Source organism: Capricornis sumatraensis, chromosome 19, assembly GCF_032405125.1.
Source record: "Capricornis sumatraensis isolate serow.1 chromosome 19, serow.2, whole genome shotgun sequence".
Classification (NCBI taxonomy): Eukaryota; Metazoa; Chordata; class Mammalia; order Artiodactyla; family Bovidae; genus Capricornis; species Capricornis sumatraensis.
Window position 1 is genome coordinate 17,109,178 of NC_091087.1, and position 20,180 is coordinate 17,129,357.

Consider the following 20,180-nt stretch of genomic DNA (forward strand, 5'->3'; position numbering starts at 1 on the left):
GTGGTTTGGTATTCCCATCTCTTTAAGAATTTTCCACAGTTTGTTGTGGTCCACACAGTCAAATTCTTTGGCATAGTCAATAAAACAGAAGTAGATGTTTTTTTGGAACTCTCTTGTTTTTTGATGATCCAACGGATATTGGCAATTTGATCTCTGGTTCCTCTGCCTTTTCTAAATCCAGTTTGAACATCTGGAAGTTCACGGTTCACATACTGTTGAAGCCTGGATTGGGACTTTTGAGCATTACTTTGCTATCGTGTGAGATGAGTGCAATTGTGCGGTAGTTTGAGCATTCTTTGGCATTGGCTTTCTTTGGGATTGGAATGAAAACTGACCTTTTCCAGTCCTGTGGCCACGGCTGAGTTTTCCCAATTTGCTGGCATATTGAATCAGCTATTATGCATACATACCTGCCCTCCCTCTCAGAACTCCCTCCCAGGTTCCATCCATCTACATCATCGCAGGACACCAAGCTGAGCTCCCTGTGCAACACAGTAGGTTCCCACTAGCTGCCTGTATCACGCATCACAGTACACATACATCAGTCCCAGTTTCCCAGCTCATCACCTCCCCTACCTGGTGTGCAGCGGAATGTTGCTCAGTCATCAAAAGGAATGAAATTGGATCTCTTAAGAAATTTACTTCCAACAGTTACAGATTTGATGTTAGCTAACCCTAAGTAGGCTTTTTCCCAATATATAAGATTATGAACTGGCAGAAAATATTTCAGAGGGTATGTCTTTAACATGTTTTATTCCAAAAGTTCTTATTACTTCAACTATGTATTAAACAACTATTATGTGCTAGTTAATGGCTGTCTTACTCTGGGTTTGCCAAGAGGTCCTTGGACAACAGCTTGTATACTACTTGTCTGTTAAGTAGTAAAAATCCCAGAAAAGCAAAAGAGAGGGAAAAGAAGAACAGAGAGGGGAAAAGTCAAGAGCCCGTCCAAGGTTTCTTACTGAGCCAGTGGCAACATTGTAAGAGATCTCAGGTAACTGCTTTCCAAGAGATTATATAAATGGCTGTGCCTCCTGACAGTCCATTCTGAAGAAGAAATGAATAATGTGTTACCCACTGGCTCTGGTTGCCTATTGGTCCAATGCTTGCCAGACAGAGGGCTAATTCACTTGCATTTCTGGATTGTACATGCCTCAGCCTCAACTATGAAGCCTTTGAGAAGGATGAGTAAGAAGTGAGGAGCTGTAGGGCTGTGCCTCTGTAATACTGGGTAAAGTTCTCTTAGAACTAGTCTTTCCAGTGTTAACTAGGAAGAGAATAAGTAGCCAAGGGCCCTGGGCAGGGATTAAGCTGATAGGAGCAGATACATGTGCTAAGAAAACCAGGATAAGGGTTTTCACCTTCCAAGGAGGGTAATGATTCAAGGTGAGTACCACAACCAACAGCAAAAAACTGTATTTGCTGCATAAGTTCCACAACAATGATGCTGTGAGACCAAATGTGAGGGCAAATTAATGCAGTAACAACATACTAAAAAGTAGAGACATCACTTTGCTGACAAAGGTCTGGATAGTCAAAGCTATGGTTTTTCCAGTAATCAAGTATGGATGTGAGAGTTGAACCATAAAGAGGGCTGAGCACCCAAGAATTGATGGCTTCAAATTGTAATGCTGGAGAAGACTCTTTATAGTCCCTTGGATAGCAAAAGCAAATCAGTCAACCCTATGGGAAATCAACCCTGAATATGCATTGGAAGAACTTATGCTGAAGCTGAAGCTCCAACACTTTGGCCACCTCAAGCTAAGAGTGGACTCAATGGAAAAGACCTTGATGTTGGGAAATATTGAGGCCAGGAGAAGAAGGGGCCAACAGAGGATTAGATGGTTGGATGGCACCATCAACAATGGACACGAGTTTCAGAACTCCAGGAGATAATGAAGGACAGGGAAGCCTGGCATGTTAAATTCTATGGGATGGCAAAGAGTCAGACTCAACTTAGGAACTGAAAAACAACAGTTGAAAGTAAAGAAATACCTAAGCTAACATCTAAAGATGGGATAAAGTTATTTCATCAAAAAGAAATTAGACAGAGGATAGAGGGAAGAGCTTTTCAGGATGAGGAAACAGAGTGTACAAAATTATAAGGAAGAAAGGTGATAATTAGGGAAAAATGTAAATAATACAATAGCTTTGTCCAAAATGTGTACATATAGCACTGCCAATTTTTCTACTTGTAAGCAAATTTATTAATTGCAAAATGGGTATACAAAACATTTTGTAGAGATAACCTTTATGGATGTTATCTGTGAGAGAAAGAAAGCAGCTGTCTTTGAAAGAAGGAAAGAGTACAGCTCGCTGTCTAACTATCTAGCCCCCATCAAATATTCTTATTATAATATAATAACCATAATTAATAAGGATGATAGACAACCATTTGCATTTGCAATGAAAGAGTAACTGGTGCTCATTTTCCTTTGATAATGCTACTACTGAATTAATCATACCCTTGATGAATTACTGAAACACAATGTTATACTATTGTAGGTGTCCCCATTTTTTGCAGCCATTTAAGATTGTTTTTATTATAAAGTATTATAGTCTTGTAATGGTAAAATTAAACAATTGATAGCGATGCAGGAAAGATAACTTTTCTGGCAATTTCTTTAAAAATGTGTCTTTTTATTGTGCATCTATGTGTTTAAAGTATGTACGTGTTTTATTGTATTTCTTGATAGAAGACCAATTGATGTTTTTTTTTTTTTCAGAAATCCACAAGCAAAACAGGCAGAAAGAAAGAATAGAATTTCTTCTCCCCAATTTTGGTGGATTGAAGCCAGGAACATAATGACAATTTAATGTACTTCATCATGTCACGTAGAAATATAAAACCCATTGATGTGAAAAAAGAAGGAATCTCTTGAGTAAGGTTAGGAAATTAGAAAGTGTTTGTTTCTTAGTCATTGAAATCTCACTGGTCGGCTTGGTTGTTTGCTTTTTAGCATAGAAATTCAATGTGACAACTTCGAATAGTTTAGAAATTTGGTGTAAGTATCCTGTTCTAGAAGTGATTTGTTCAGTCCATTTATTCCTACAATGCTGCTAAATGAATTCTACACAACAAACTCACTTCAGTGATTTTCAATTCTCTAAATGACCCCTAAATTTCTTATTATGAGGATTGCAACATAACTTCGTGCAATGGACATCGCTTTCCTCTATGTGTGAAATGCCATATGGTTGAAAAAATATTAAGAACTAATGTCATGCTTTGCCCATCAATGTTGATAACCATCTCAAAATAGTGGTAACTTTTTCATTGTTGATTGTGAATTTGGCAAGGTTACTTGATCTTTTGTTCTTCCACTGGGTATTAATTCATGGCAAACAGCATAATTATATTAGTGAAAATTCCGTAAGCCCCAGCATATCTTTCTACAGCAGCAAACACAGTCAGCATTATGGCCAGAATTGTGAGTTTCCTTGGCTGATGCTACTATACTGTCTGACGACATCAGGGGCTTTTAGCTTTCCTGTTGTTACAAACTGACAGCATTTTAATAGCATGCAGGAACAAGATAGCTCTGCCCACTAGTATTTTCCTATATTCAGAAAAACCATATGTTAACACGGCTCAACATTGCATGGATTTAGATGGAAAATGAATTCTATCTTGTCTCTTGAAATATAATGACATGACCATACTGTAATATGTCTACCATATGAGGCAACTGTTAGGTTCTTCCTAACCACTACTATAAAGTTATTTTATTCTACTGGCTAAACATATTCGTTCTGTGCTGAGTACCTTAAAAACTCAAGTGGCTGACTCAGAGTTTGCTCCTAAAGTTATTGTTGGGGTTTGTTTGGGGCGCTAATTCTGAGAGAGCTGACAAAGATAGGGCTTGTGTAATTGGAGATCAAAATACGATGGTAAGAACTTCTCTGGTGGTACAGTGGTCAAGAATCTGCCTGCCAGTGCAGAGGACATGGGTTCTATCACTGGTCTGGAAAGACTCCACATACCTTGGAACAACTAAGCCTGTGGGTCACAATACTGAGCCTGCACTCTAGGGCCCATGAGCCGCAACTGCTGAGCCTGTGTGCTCCAACTCCTGAAGCCCATGGGTCTGCAGCATTCAGCGTGTGAGAGCTTAGCCCAGTCTCCTTTGCTGCTGCTACACTTACTCCACTAAAACCCAAGTCACATCTCATTTCTATTACTCAGAAAAAGTTCACTTGTTCTCGAATGTGCATATTGTAGAAGTTATATCGGTTTCTTATCTTGGATTCAGAATCTTCCACAAACTGGTCCCAAGCTGTCTATTCACTTGCTGGGTTCTTGATAAAGCATTGAGCACGTCAGACTCTTTGCCTTCAGAAACAGGCCACCATGGTCTTAGGTACCCTCATGTGGGTAATTCCGTTGTGTGGGTGCCTTTTCCCAGCCTTTGATTCCTCTGATTCAACTCATTCTCCTATGTCCAGTTCAAATATGCTTCCAACCCAACACCTTCATCTTCTTTTCAAGGTGGAATAATCTCCTATGAAATTCCAGGAGCGTGTATCATGCACTTTAATTATTGGATCTAATTTAGTAATAAAGAATAATGATAAGTGGTCACTACAAGCATAAACTTTGAAGCCTGAGAGAATTACTGTTAATTCGTGACTACTCCTAAGAGGCTGACCTTGAGAAATTGACTTAATCTCTAGGCTCAAATTTCCTAATCAGAAAAATCATGGATAATAATATGACCCAATTTGTTTGTTTAATTCTGAGCTTTAATTTAAATCTTGCATGTAAAATATTTTGGATACTTCCTGGCAAATGTATCAACTATTATTTCTGTCCAATTACTATCATTCCAGGAAAAAGCTAAGCCCTTGACGTGCCTGTATCTTCAATCATTCTATAAGCATTCTGGGCTCAAGCAACCTTCAGTGATTCTGCATACCATGAATTATATACTCTTACAAATTCTAGCTCAAAAAATATGTATTCAATGAATTAATTAACCAATACTTTGTTAGGCAAAACTTTTCTGATCCTTTCCTAATTAATACTTCTATGTAAACCTCTGTTTATATCATGTAAAATATTTTATTAAAATAACTTAAGTAGTAAGAGTGGCTCAGAGGTAAAGAATCTGCCTGCCAATGCAGACGTGGCTTCAAACCCTGGGTCAGGAAAATCCTCTAGAGAAGGAAATGGCAACTCACTCCAGTATTATCGCCTAGGAAATATCATGGACAGAGGAGCCTGGCAGGCTACAGGCCTTGTGATAACAAGAGTTGGAATGACTTAGTGACTTAGTGGCAAGTGACTAAACAACATAAGTAATAATCTATAAGAACCTTATATTTTTAAAATTCTTTTAATATTTCTTAGCTTTTACATGTAATATGTTATAACATTTTAGTAAGATACATACAAAACACCTCCTTGGAAGAAAAGCTATGACCAACCTAGACAGCATATTAAAAAGCAGAGACATTACTTTGCCAACAAAGGTCTGTATAGTCAAGCAATAAGTTTTCCAGTAGTCATGTACAGATGTGAGACTTGGACCATAAAGAAAGCTGAGTGCTGAATAATTGATGCTTTTGAACTGTGGTATTGGAGAAGACTATTAAGAGTTACTTAGACTGCAAGATCCAATCAGTCAATCCTAAAGGAAATCCATCCTGAATACTTATTGGAAGGACTGATGCTGATGCTGAAGCTCCAATACTTTGGCCACCTGATGTGAAGAACTGACTCATGGGAAAAGACCCTGATGCCAGAAAAGATTGAAGGCAGGAGGAGAAGGGGCTGACAGAGCATGAGATGGTTAGATGGCATCACCCACTGGGTGGACAGGAGTTTGAGCAAGCTCCGGGAGTTGGTGGTAGACAGGAAAGCTTGGCATGCTGCAGTCCATGGGGTCACAAAAAGTCAGACATGACTGTACCACTGAACTGAACTGAACTGATATTGCGTTGTATCAATAAAAACAACAGGCTCTTGGAAACATCAGATCTCATCAGAGAAGCTCTGAATTTTAATTTTAGGTATCTATAATATGCACAGTATCTGATATTAATATTGATACTAGTAATGATAGTAATTAGCATGTATAAAATAATTTTTATCTGTAAAGCAGATAACTTTCATAATATTTGGACATTATTATTATATGTATGAATGAATCTATCTTAAGTTCATTAAAAAACAAAAAATAATAATTAAAAGTGTAACAACAATGCTTTTGTCAGTTTGACAAATGAGATGCTATGAAAAGGCCTCTTATGGAAAACAACTAGATTTTGGATAAAGCATATTTTAAAGGCATCTCTGGACAGGGAACTTTAAGATCCTTCCTGTTCAAACAAATAACCAAATCAAGCCAGAGAAGTCTTGAGCATGAAGAGACTGCTAATAACTTGATCTACTAGAAAATGTTAATATCTGCACTGAAGTTGGATCCCTAGATCTGAGCCAGAGCTAACCAGACACTACTGCTTTAAGTCTGAAGTCCTGTAAAGGATGAAAGAGCCCAGGATTGGCCACATCCCTGTGTTCCTGACAAAGGCAATTGCATGGTCTCTCTGAAGTAAGAGCCTCAGGACTGGCACTGATGAAAACTAACCTCAGTGAATTTAGGGCCAAGGGCCACCAAGCAAAGAAGAGAACTTCCACCAGGTGTAACAGTCACCGAGATGAGACTTGCCTCCCTCAGAGGACTTCAGATATTACGAATATCTTAATCAGAGTATTAAAAAAAAAAACAGAAGGGCAATGCCAAAGAATATTCAAACTGCTATTCAATAGTGCTCATTCCACATGCTAGCAAGTCTATGTTCAAAATCCTTCAAGCTGGGCTTCAGCAGTATGTGAACCAAGAAAATCCAAATGTACAAGCTGAAATTAGAAAAAGTAAATGAATGAGAAATCAAACTGCCAACATCTGTTGGGTCATAGAGAAAGCAAAGGAATTCCAAAAAGCATTTACTTCTGCCTCACTGACTCTGTTGTCTTTGACTGTGTGGATCACAACAAACAGAAGAAAATGCTTAAAGAGATGGAAATACCAGACCACCTTACCTGCATCCTGAGAAACCTGTATGCAGGTCAAGAAGCAACAGTTAGAACCAGACGTGGAAGAGTGGACTACTTCACAATTGGGAAAGGAGTACGACAAGGATGTAACTTCTATGTAGAGTCAGTTCAGTTCAGTTCAGCCACTCAGTTGTGTCCAACTCCTTGCGACCCCATGAATCACAGCACACCAGGCCTCCTTGTCCATCACCAAATCCTGGAGTTCACTCAGACTTACGTCCATCGAGTCAGTGATGCCATCCAGCCATCTCATCCTCTGTCGTCCCCTTCTCCTCCTGCCCCCAATCCCTCCCAGCATCAAAGTCTTTTCCAATGAGTCAACTCTTCGCATCAGGTGGCCAAAGTACAGGAGTTTCAGCTTCAGCATCATTTCCTCCAAAGAAATCCCAGGGCTGATATCCTTCAGAATGGATTGGTTGGATCTCCTGCAGTCCAAGGGATTCTCAAGAGTCTTTCCCAACACCACAGTTCAAAAGCATCAATTCTTCGGCGCTCAGCTTTCTTCACAGTCCAACTCTCACATCTATACACGACCACAGGAAAAACCATAGCCTTGACTAGATGGACCTTAGTCAGCAAAGTAATGTCTCTGCTTTTGAATATGCTATCTAGGTTGGTCATAACTTTCCTTCCAAGGAGTAAGCATCTTTTAATTTCATGGCTGCAATCACCATCTGCAGTGATTTTGGAGCCCAGAAAAATAAAGTCTGACACTGTTTCCACTGTTTCCCCATCTATTTCCCATGAAGTGATGGGACTGGATGCCATGATCTTAGTTTTCTGAATGGTGAGCTTTAAGCCAACTTTTTCACTCTCCTCTTTCACTCTCATCAAGAGGCTTTTTAGTTCCTCTTCACTTTCTGCCATAAGGGTGGTGTCATCTGCATATCCGAGGTTAACTGATATTTCTCCCAGCTATCTTGATTCAAGCTTGTGTTTCTTCCAGTCCAGCATTTCTCATGATGTACTCTGCATAGAAGTTAAATAAACAGGGTGACAATATACAGCCTTGATGTACTCCTTTTCCTGTTTGGAACCAGTCTGTTGTTCCCTGTCCCCTTCTAACTGTTGCTTCCCAACCTGCATACAGATTTCTCAAGAGGCAGGTCAGGTGGTCTGGGATTCCAATCTCTTTCAGAATTTTCCACAGTTTACTGTGATCCACACAGTCAGAGGCTTTGGCATAGTCAATAAAGCAGAAATAGATGTTTTTCTGGATTTCTCTTGCATTTTCCATGATCCAGCGGATGATGGCACTTTGATCTCTGGTTCCTCTGCCTTTTTGAAAACCAGCTTGAACATCAGGAAGTTCACAGTTCACATATTGCTGAAGTCTGGCTTGGAGAATTTTGAGCATTACTTCACTAGCGTGTGAGATGAGCGCAATTGTGCAGTAGTTTGAGCATTCTTTGGCATTGCCTTTTTTTGCGATTGGAATGAAAACTGACCTTTTCCAGTCCTGTGGCCACTGCTGTTTTCCAAATTTGTTGGCATATTGAGTGCAGCACTTTCATAGCATCATCTTTCAGGATTTGAAATAGCTCAACTGGAATTCCATCACCTCCACTAGCTTTGTTTGTAGTGATGCTTTCTAAGGGCCACTTGACTTCATATTCCAGAATGTCTGGCTCTAGGTGAGTGATCACACCATCATGATTATCTGGGTCATGAAGATCTTTTTTGTACAGTTTTTCTCTGTATTCTTGCCACCTCTTCTTAATATCTTCTGCTTCTGTTAGGTCCATACCATTTCTGTCATTTATCGAGCCCATCTTTGCATGAAATGTTCCCTTGGTATCTCTAATTTTCTTGAAGAGATCTCTAGTCTTTCCCATTCTGTTCTTTTCTTCTATTTCTTTGCATTGATCACTGAGGAAGGCTTTCTTATCTCTTCTTGCTATTCTTTGGAACTCTGCATTCAGATGCTTATATCTTTCCTTTTCTCCTTTGTTTTGTCTTCTTTTGACAGCTATCTGAAAGGCCTCCCCAGACAGCCATTTTGCATTTTTGCATTTCTTTTCCATGGGGATGGTCTTGATCCCTGTCTCCAGTACAGTGTCACAAACCTCATTCCATAGTTCATCAGGCACTCTATCTATCAGATCTAGCCCCTTAAATCTATTTCTCACTTCCACTGTATAATCATAAGGGATTTGATTTAGGTCATACCTGAATGGTCTAGCGGTTTTCCCTACTTTCTTCAATTTAAGTCTGAATTTGAGTACATCATGCTAAATGCCAGGCTGGAAGTATCACAAGCTGGAATCAAGACTGCTGGGAGAGATATCAACAACCTCAGATATGCAGGTGATACTATTCCAATAACAGAAAGTGAAGAGGAACTAGAGAGCCTCTTGATGAGAGTGTGAAGAAGAGAGTGAAAAAGCTAGCCTAAAACACAATGTTCAAAAAGATAAGATCATGGCATCCAGTCCCATCACCTCATGGAAAATAGAAGGGAAAAAAGTGAAAACAGTGACAGATTTTATTTTCTTGGGCTCCAAAATCACTACAGATGGTGACTGCAGCCATGAAATTAAAAAACCCTTGCCCCTTGGAGGAAAAGCTATGATAAACCTAGACTGTGTATTAAAAAGCAGAGACATTACTTTGCCAACAAAGGTCTGTCTAGTCAAAGCTTTTTTTTTTTTTCCAGCAGTCATGAATGGATGTGAGTGCTGGCCCATAAAGAAGGCTGAGTGCCAAAGAACTGATGCTTTTGAATAGTGATGCTGGAGAAGACCCTTGAGAGTCCATTGGACAGCAAGGAGGTCAAACCAATCAATTCTCAAGGGAAATTGTCCCTAATATTCATTGGAAGGAGTGGTGCTGAAGCTGAAGCTCCAATACTTTGGCCACCTAATGCGAAGAACTGACTCCTTGGAAAAGACCCTAATGCTGGGAAAGATTGAGGGCAGGAGGAGAAGGGGACGACAGAGGATGAGATGGTTGGATGACATCACCCATTGGATAGACATGAGTTTGAGAAAGCTCCAGGAATTGGTGGTAGACAGGGAAGCCTCTCGTGCTGCAGTCCAGAGGGTTGCAAAGAGTTGGATACAACTGAGTGACTGAACAACAATGTGCCATCTTGTACAGAAGCTGCAGTTAAGCCAGTTTCTACCACATGGTCTTTAGTCTATTCATCCTCTCCTCTCATCATCTTGTCTTTGCTTTGGCTTCGAGGCTGGGTTAAGAGCATGCTTGGCATGAATCTCTCTATGGATATGTTAAGTCAAATCAACCTTTGCTGACCTTTGTGAACAAATTAAGCATAGAAGGAAGGAAGGAAGGAGAGTTACATGATACATGTTGTGCATAATTCCATTCTTCATCTTTACTTTCTTTCATGATTTCCAGCTCTAACGTACTTCCAAATTCCAAACTCTATCAATATCCATTGCCATAATCCTGCAGGAGCAGAGAGACTAATGAAAAATAAGATAAAAATATAGGGAAGGTAGGGTTGTGACGGTGTTGTGTAGATGTTTTTGTTTGTATGTATGTATGTGGAATGGATGTGTGTGTGTCTGAAGGAGTGAGTGTGGACAATACGGAATTTCTGAGAAAGAGGTGGAAATGGGGAAGAAAGGGAAAAAAAGAGATAGGAGACAGACAGTACATTATTTCACCTGACGATAAAGCGTATGATGACTTAGAAATTAGTTTAAATGTAGAATTTGACTGCAGTAGTTCTAATGCAATAATACTAGTTATTCCATTTGCCTTTCCATAAAGTCTTCTCTACAAATAGATTCTATTTTTGAGGAGAGTCATTTAGCCAAGTTTGTGTAATTCTCTGTGCAGTAAAAACAGAAAGATATGGCTGTTTGAAGATTTTGGCGGAGAAGTTACAGAAGTATAGCTGACAGTGTGTACATGCTCATTGGTAAAGAAAAATTATGAAACTCCTGCTTAGAAGAGCTCTGTTTGCCTTGAACTATGAAATAAACTTAAGATCCCTTTGAATTTAGTATCTTAAAGGACAGTCTGTCATCATTAATTTTTTGTTGTAAATTTTAAAAGAATTGTATTTCTAGTTAACTGGACACTTTTATTTTTCTTAATCTCTCTTAGAATCATAATACTTAAGAAGTTAGTCACATCTGAAAACCTTCATGTCACCAAAGTATTTCTGCGGCTTTCAGGCATGGGTAAATCTTTCTGATATTTCAAAACCTGGATGTTCATGCCTTAAGCTAATTTTTCTTCGAAATCCCTGTCTCCTTAGTGAACTGCATTCTGCATTGTTCTCTGAGTCTTAAGTTGCTTCTGTATTACAGTTGGATTTCATACCATCTAAAATATTATATTTTATTTTTGACCTCTAAAATAAAGGATAATTTGCATGTGGGCCTACCTGTAGTTTCAAAGGAAAATGACAATTTAAATGTATGAAATAAATTTTTAAAAATCATGTATTAAGATCACACACATACACAGCAATTTATGTGGCAATTTGTTTCTTAACAGAGATAAGAACTTTTCCATAGTAAAGTTGGATAACCTTAAATGCACCATACTTTTTGGAGGATTTTATGGGTTATGTTTCTAGGAACAAGTGAGTATTCTTATGGAGCTGTAGAATTAGATTTAAAGACTTATACATAAATACATCTCTGATTCTACTTGTATATTTCCTGCCACTGGTATACCTCATTTTTGCCAGTGACTTTGAAGTAGAAAATTAGGCATGTGTTGTCTATTGACTACATCACCTTTGTTTTGTTGTTGTTGTTTCCCCGTGAGTTTAAAGTAAATTATTTTTCCAAGAAGTGAAATATTTAAAACTTTGCCAGAACATCTGTGTCAGAGGAGTAAGGTTTACTTGATCCATATAGAAGTGGAATGCTCATCGTATAATTATTATACAGATGAATAGTCTTGAAACAGGAGGGAAGAGGGCAAGGTACACCTTTTCATAGAATGACATAGCCAGAGGACACAACATAAACTGATTAGAATTAAATTGATCCAAGATGGAAGACACGTCAACTTCGGCTAGATCTTGATCCTCAGTCAGCAAGCTAAATGACACACCAAGAGGTGTCATGATAGTTCCAAGGCCTACTGTCAAAAGACCAAACAGTTGGCGGTGGCCCAATTCCTGAAACTCTGTACCCCAGACCCAAAATAGTTGGAATAATCCTCCCACTAATTAGCCTATGTTATTACCCAGCTCATAAAAGCTAACCAGGACACGTTTCGAGACCACCAGACTCTCCCTCCGAGATGGCCCGCACTCTGTCCATGGAGTGTTTCTTTCTAAATAAATCCACTTCTTACCCATCATTTTGTCTCTCACTGAATTCTTTCTGTGATGAGACATCAAGAACCTGAACTTCACTAGGTCCTGAAACCACGAACCATGGGTTTTGGCTGGGTTTGAGTCCCAACCTCATGGGTTAGAGTCTCAAACTGGGTTTTGGCTGAGTTCACGTCCCAGCACATGAATTAAAGTCCCAATCTGAGGTAAAGAGTTTTGGTTTGACAAAATAGTCAAAAAATAGACAAAAAAGATATTATAATGTCTCCGGCAGAACTAACAACAACAACAAAAAGCTAAAGTGTTTGCAGTTAATAAGGCTAATACTACTTAAAGTGAAAGTGTTAAAACACTCAGTCATGTCCAACTCTTTGCAACCCCACGGAGTGTAGCCTACCAGGCTCCTCTGTCCATGGAATTCTCCAAGCAAGAATACTGGAGTGGGTAGCCATTCCCTTTCCCAGGGCATCCTCCCAGTTCAGGAATTGGACCTGGGTCTTCTGCATTTTAGGCCGATTCTTTACCATCTGAGCCACTAGGGAAGCCCCTATACTACTTAACCTAAGGATAATTGACCACATATTGTTGGACATTTTTCTTTCCATTATGGAGCAGGCAGGGGGATGGGGCAGACACGTCATCAACCTCCTTAGTATGGCACAGAATTCTTTCAAAATTAAATCTTATTCTAACTTTTAAAATCACCTCCAATCACTCTCTCCTATAACAAGGAACCGTGTTTCCCCAGATGTATAGGCTTAAACTCTTTGTTTTGTCTTTGCCTGACACCTCTCCTGCAATAAAAATCTCTCCTTCAATTTCCTACTCTTCCTTAGAGACCTAACTCAGAACTTAGCTGGATCAGTGGTTCCCTCCTTTGTGATGCCAAGAGCACTTGTCTATTATATGTAAATATCTGTTTACAGTTCACTGAAAAGATGTTCATGGAGGAGCTTATAGCAACAACAACAACAGAGCAATAGGAAATAATTTTTCCTTCCTCTAACCTAACACAAATTCTGGATGATAATTGCTAATATATAAATAAATGATGAATGAATGACCTTGTATCAACCATAGGACCTCTGAAAGATTATTATAATGGCACCAACAATGAGATAACTAATATAATTTCACCAGTTTTAGAAAGCCCAGAAACTGAGGCTTTGTGGGGACCAGTAGTCCTATTGCCTGTTTTTTTGCATTGTGTTAGCAATTACGTGACACTCCATGAAGGACCAGGCTTTTATTCATAATTACATTTTTTTTTTCTGTAAAAGATAAATCAATTATGAGGGCAAAAGCTAAGATGCTGCTGAAGGAATAAGGGAAATCTGAAACAGTCGGAATACTCAAACCATAGAAAATCATGCAAAAGAATTCTGAGTATGTTGAGTAGTCAACAGACTGAGTGTCTCAAATTTGAGTTGTAACGAAAAGACAATTGAGAAAAAAAATTAAATAGAATCAGTTGAAAAGTGAACATAAGTCTTCATGATACAATATCAAACATTTTTCATCACTATTCATTTTTAATCTTAAAAAGCATATTGGTAGCATTTAGTCCCAAATTTCCCAGCCTTGTTCTCCTTCACTGTGATGTTATCAGCTGGAAGGGAAAGCTGGCTACAAAACTGTTTTGTTAAGCACTTTTCCACAGGAACTTATTGCTTTAATAAGTTGGGAAATGCTCTTAAGAAAAGAAAAAGTCATTGAAGATCATTAGAGAGGAAAAAAAAGAAAAAACCTACTTGATTCTCCATAGAATTCACACTTTCCTTACCATGGGATACAGCATATACCCTGAGGTCTCCCAAAGGGTAGGAATAAAATGATTACTTATCTCTGGAAAGAGAACTTTTTGTTTGCAAGCCCAGCAGGGTAAGACAAAAATCCACATACTCTCCATTTGTATAACCAGCAGTTATCCCGATATCCCATTGGACTAGGGATTCCAAGGTAAACAATGCTCCACACAGGTAAGTGCTCAATAAATATTTTTGAAAGAGTGGATAAACATTAGAAAACACGTGAATGCTCTTTGATGACTGTAATCACCACCCCCCCACAATCCAACCCCTGTGTTGATCAAATTCTCACCTTATAGGAGTGTATGGGAAAGAAGTAAAACTCCATCTCCAAGAGGATTTGCATATCCGTGTAATCTGCTGTCTTAGACTCTTTTTAGAATTTAATCTTTTATTCTAATAGTCTTATAGATTTTAACCAATTCTGAAAGCCATATGCAAAAACACAATAAACACGCTTTATGACCTCAGTAAAAAGATAAGTATCTTTTCTGTTTCAAGATTTTGTTTATAGTTAACCTTATTGATTAAAACTTGTATTTAAAAAAAAAGGCCATAATATAACCCCCATTATAACTGAGAGATAGAATATTTGCAGTCAGATCCACTACCTCCAGCAACCATTGGTCAGTATTCTTTCACTATGGGTCATTTTAGTCTTTTTGAAAATTTCATATAATTTAATTGTGCCGTATGTAGCTTTTTATGTTTATCTTCTTTCCCTCAACATAATGTTTTTGAGATTTAAACTTGATGATGCCTATGTCCATAATTTGTTCCCTTTTACTGCTTAGAATTGAGTTTAAAGAATCTGCCTACAATACAGGAGACCCCAGTTTGATTCCTGGGTAGGAAAGCTCCTGTGGAGAAAGGACAGGCTACCCACTCTAGTAGCCTGGGCTTTCTTGAGCTTTCCTGGAGGCTCAGATGATAAAGAATCCACTTGCAATATGGGAGATCTAGGTTCAATCCCTGGGTTGGGAAGATTCCCTGGAGGAGGGCATGGCAACCCACTCCAGTATTCTTTCCTGGAGAATCTCATGGACAGAGGAGCCTGGTGGACTACAGCCCATGGGGTCACAAAGGGTCGGACACGACTGAGTGACAAAGCACACTGAGTCTAAAGACAAATAACAATTTATCAAATCAACTAGTGATGGAAATTTGGGTTGATTCCAGGCTTTGGTTATTATAAGTAAAACTTCTAATTACCAAAAAAAAAAAGAAAAAGTGACTTAAGACAGATCAGCTTATGGTTAAGAAAATACTGAGTATCATTAAAAAAAAATAATTTCTGAGTCATGTGGATACTCCATGAAAGGGAAAGCGGATGACTCACTTTCCCAGCAATGAGTCTTGCTGTGGGTTTCCTGCTTTCCCGCCACCTCCTTCCACTGTCCCATAAAGCCCCACCCATAGCAAAAGCCAGGCAAGTTCTCCTACTTATACAAAGTTTGGATACTTTAGCATGAAGTTGTTCTAAAGTTTCAGTTTGATATGGTCCAAAAGGGCAGGAATGGGAGAGAGAATGGAGCTGTATCCAGATTCCATCTGTGACTAAAACCCAATAACATTCTTTGGTACCAAGTAATCACCCACTCACCTAATGGTCTCTCTGGATGATTGCGAATGGCTTAAGCAAGTACATAGGAGTTTAAAGAGCCACTTCAAATGACTGAGAAGCAGACTGTCCACAGAGGAGCCGTGTCACTCCATTGACAAGAAAGTGTGGAGCGAGCAGGCAATGGGCTTCCCAGGGGCTCGCAGGCTGAGAGAGGGAGAATCTGACTGAGTATGAGAATAATAAGTGCTAGGAGCATCCTGCTCCATCCCACTCCTACTATTATATGAATGCTATGTTTTTTAGGCTAGCTCCCTCCCCAGCCACCCTCCAAGCAGTTCATAGACAATAAAACACCAGGAATCCCTGAAGAGTGGTAAAATGCTGACATGATTTAAGAAGGAAGACTCTGATAAGAAGATAAAAATCTAATAAACAGAGTCTAGAGAACCTTGGTGCGTCTCAGGCCCTCGGCCAGGGTAAGCAAAACCCTCCCAAGGAAAACAAAAGGAGCCTTAATCGTAAGGACATTCCACTCACAGACCATCTGAAGGAGAAAGTTAAGGCCGTGACCTCTGCAGGCTGCAGTTATGAGCGCTTTGACAAGAAAATATTTGATTTGGTTCAAGAGGCAAAATCAGTCACTGGGTTTTTTTAATACCTTTTTTTTCTTCAAGAAAACAAAAAATCATGTATTTTGTATGTGCTTGAGAGAGAGAGAGAGAGTTCTGTGTACGTGGTAAATATTTCTCCAAACCTTTGTATCTTTTCTGTTTAACTTGGTTTTAATTTCTTCTTGGATTTTAATCAACTCCAGGAAAAGGTGGATTCACAGGCCCATTGATTTCCCTTTTTTAATTAACACAGAGCTCCCAAAGGCTAATCTTAAGTTTCACACGTGAATCTGCAAATATGTAAAGACATACATTCTCTACCAGAACCAGGTCGAGAGAGTCATAAAGCTGTTTATTGCTGAAGACTTAGGATGACCTCCAACAATTCATCTGTGTCTTTGAAATCTAGAACAGAGAATTGCATAGAAAAATGTTGAAGTGCTACCCAGGCTCTCAGCCTAATTCAAAACAAAGCCTTTATATTGGTTGAAAATCTGAGCAATTTTGTCACACCATTGATAAAACATGTGCAATAAGAAACATTTATGTAGTGATGTATGTATTTGGTATTAAGAGAACATATGTAGAGTTAGGAAGGAGGAAATTTTTATGGAGATTTTAAAGAGCTCTTTCAGTATACTTATAAGAGCTTTAAGGTTTGCAGATACTTCAAGATTAGCTTAATTTTAAGATTCAAGGCTTTCTTTTCACTAATATAGAGGCAAACTGTACTTGTGCTCATCAGATGCAATTAGTTTATTTTTAATACTTATTTTTCCTCCCTTAGAAGAAAAGTGGAACATAGGTATAAATGAGCGTGATCTAGAAGGAAACAGGGAAGAAATGAAGAGGAGGGAAGAAGTGAGAAGGAAAAAACCTAGGGCAGAGATGAACAGCCCATGAGAGATGAAAGGACGACAAAAGAACAGGTTGAGGTCCTTTCTCCTATCCTCTGAATAAGTAATTGGGAAGCAAGACTGCGTCAAAGCGCTGAGAATTATCCAAAGCACTTAGGGCTCAGGAAACTTTCCTGACCATCTGATAATCACAAATTCAACAAAGAGATGGGTGAATGGGGCACAGGTAGGGAAGGGAACAGATAAGAACAAATCTTGGGTTATGCAGCAGGTGAGAGCCTGACCATGGAGGGAGGAGCCTGGTAGGCTATAGTCAAGGGGGTCGCGAAGAGTCAGACAAGACTGAGCGACTTCATTTTCACTTCCACTTCTCTTCTGTTCTATTTGCTTAGAACCCATGATGGTAGAGTGAATTCTCTTGAGGACATATTTAATTTTAGAATTTTAGAGCTCTAAGAGATTGGACCAGTAAGCTCATGTAAATTTCCTGTATGCTGCTGCTGCTGCTAAGTCACTTCAGTTGTGTCCAATTCTGTGCGACCCCATCGACGGCAGCCCACCAGGCTTCCCCTTCCCTGGGATTCTCCAGGCAAGAACACTGGATTGGGTTGCCATTTCCTTCTCCAATGCATGAAAGTGAAAAGTGAAAGTGAAGTCTGTCAGTCATGTCCAACTCTTAGTGACCCCATGGACTGCAGCCTACCAGGCTCCTCCATCCATGGGATTTTCCAGGCAAGAGTACTGGAGTGGGGTGTCATTGCCTTCTCCGAATTTCCTGTATGGCAAAACTTTATTCTTTAAACCAAACTTTTTTAAATTTTTTAAATTAAATTTTTAATTTGTTTTTTAAAGCAGGTGATTTTTTCATGACCATACTTCAAACTGAAGTGGAGGTTCAACAGCTATGTAATCAGTTTAGGACGTTAGCGAAGAAATTGTTTCTTTTGAATTTCTGGGATATTTAGTCTATTTACATTGATCTGTTAAACTAGAACCACTTTATTTGGTAACACATAGACATATCTGTGAGTGGCCAGTCTTTAATATCATGCCCTCCTTGAGCATGAAAACAGAAGATCAAAATTGCCTTTGATATTTGCTAACAAACTCTACAATTAGAATAAAGAAAATTCAATTACATGCAGTTAAACAACTCTGAACCTTGACATCAGAAATATGTTAGTGTGCTTGTTGTTATTCAGATTTAGATACCTTATGCTTGGGTTTGCCCGAGTTAATGCTATCTTTCTGGGTAATAACAATTAGGTTAAAGAACTGCTTCCCTTGTGGCTCAGTGATAAAGAATTTGCCTGCCAGTGCAGTTGATGCCAGTTCGATCCCTGGGTCAGGAAGATGCCCTGAAGAGGAGAATGGCAGCCCATATGTATTCTTCCCTGGGAAGGACAGAGGAGCCTGGCTGGCTATAGTCCATGGGGTCACAAAAGAGTTGGACACAATTTAGGGATTAAACAACAACAATGATCACAAATTGCTATTTGGACAACCTGTTTTATTTAGAAAGCATATTATTACAATTTCGGGCTTTGGTGTCAGGTAACCAGGGTTCAAATCCTGGTGTCATCATGTACCAGCTATATGACCTTGAGTAAATGGGTTAACTTCTGTGATAATTAATTCTCTCATTGATAAAATGAGGTAAAATAGTACTTATCTCAAAGGCTAGTTATAAAAATTAATGAGTTAATGTAAAGAAGTTAAAACAGTGCCTAGCACAGAGTAACAATTAGCTATCTTTTTAATTTATAAAATTATGTGCATGTCAAAATTTTGTAGGACATAGAAAGGCATTTCCAAAAAAAAACAAAAAAAAGATACCCTAATAGCTAGGGATGGTCACTCATTTTCCTAGTTTTTAGTCTCTGTGTTCATTTTAAAATATTGAAATTAAGTGTATGTATGCTTTTATTTAATTGCTTTTATCCTCTTTCTTATTAAATTTCATAGGTAGATGATAGGTAGAGATTTATATGGACAGATATCTAATATTCTCTCATATGGATATAATAAAGTTGTTAATCAAATCCTATGAATTTGGATGCTTTATTAATGTCATTATAAATAATGCTACACTGAACATTTTTTTTGTACAAACTCTGTCCTATTTTTCCTATATATTTTGGGTAATTAAAAATAAATATTGCATTACTGTGTGGATAATGCCAATATAAACATCAATAGCCATTATATAATTTCAAATTTGAAAGCAGACAGAAACAGCAGAAATTGAACTCCTTGAGGTCTCCATTCAAATTTAGGGGGGCCAAGATATCTGTCACTTCTTCCTTATCTCTCCCTCAAAGCTCAACCCTCTGGATTTCCTGAAATTCAACAAATAAATTGTTGAAAATCTAGTTTAGAAACATGTGTACTTGTCAACAAATAGACACTTAATTAAAAGCTAATATGAGCAGTTCAATTTGATAACAAATAATGAAGAAAGTTGGAGAAGAAAACGGCAACCCATTCTAGTATTCTTGCCTGGATAATTCCATGGAGTCTGGAGGGCTATAGTCGATGGGGTTTCAAAGAGTCAGACTGAGCACACACTGAAGGAAGTAGACATCTCAATTGAAAAAGCAGTATTTACACTCATTTGAAAGCCCAGTTAGTGCCATCTATGAGTGTGAACTAAATGGATGTCTCTCAACCTATTTTTTGATGTGCAGTTTGTGTGTGTGTGTGTATACGTGTGTGTGTGTGTGTGTGTGTGCGCGCGTGCACACATGTGCTGCATAATGACTTCTGGTCTAAGATGGGTTCCACATTGTTCAATGTCATGAAACATCATGGATTGTAAAAAATTCTACCAACTCGACTTAGATTTAGAAATATTCATAACATTGTATCACAACTTGAAGATTGCAAACCTTTTCATTTAAGACTTCTTTCTAACTCTGAATGCAACCTGATTTCTCAAAAGGACTGACACTCATAGTTTTGAGAAGGCTGAAGACTAAGCATTTCAGGCCAATAAATGAATATTAATTTAAAAG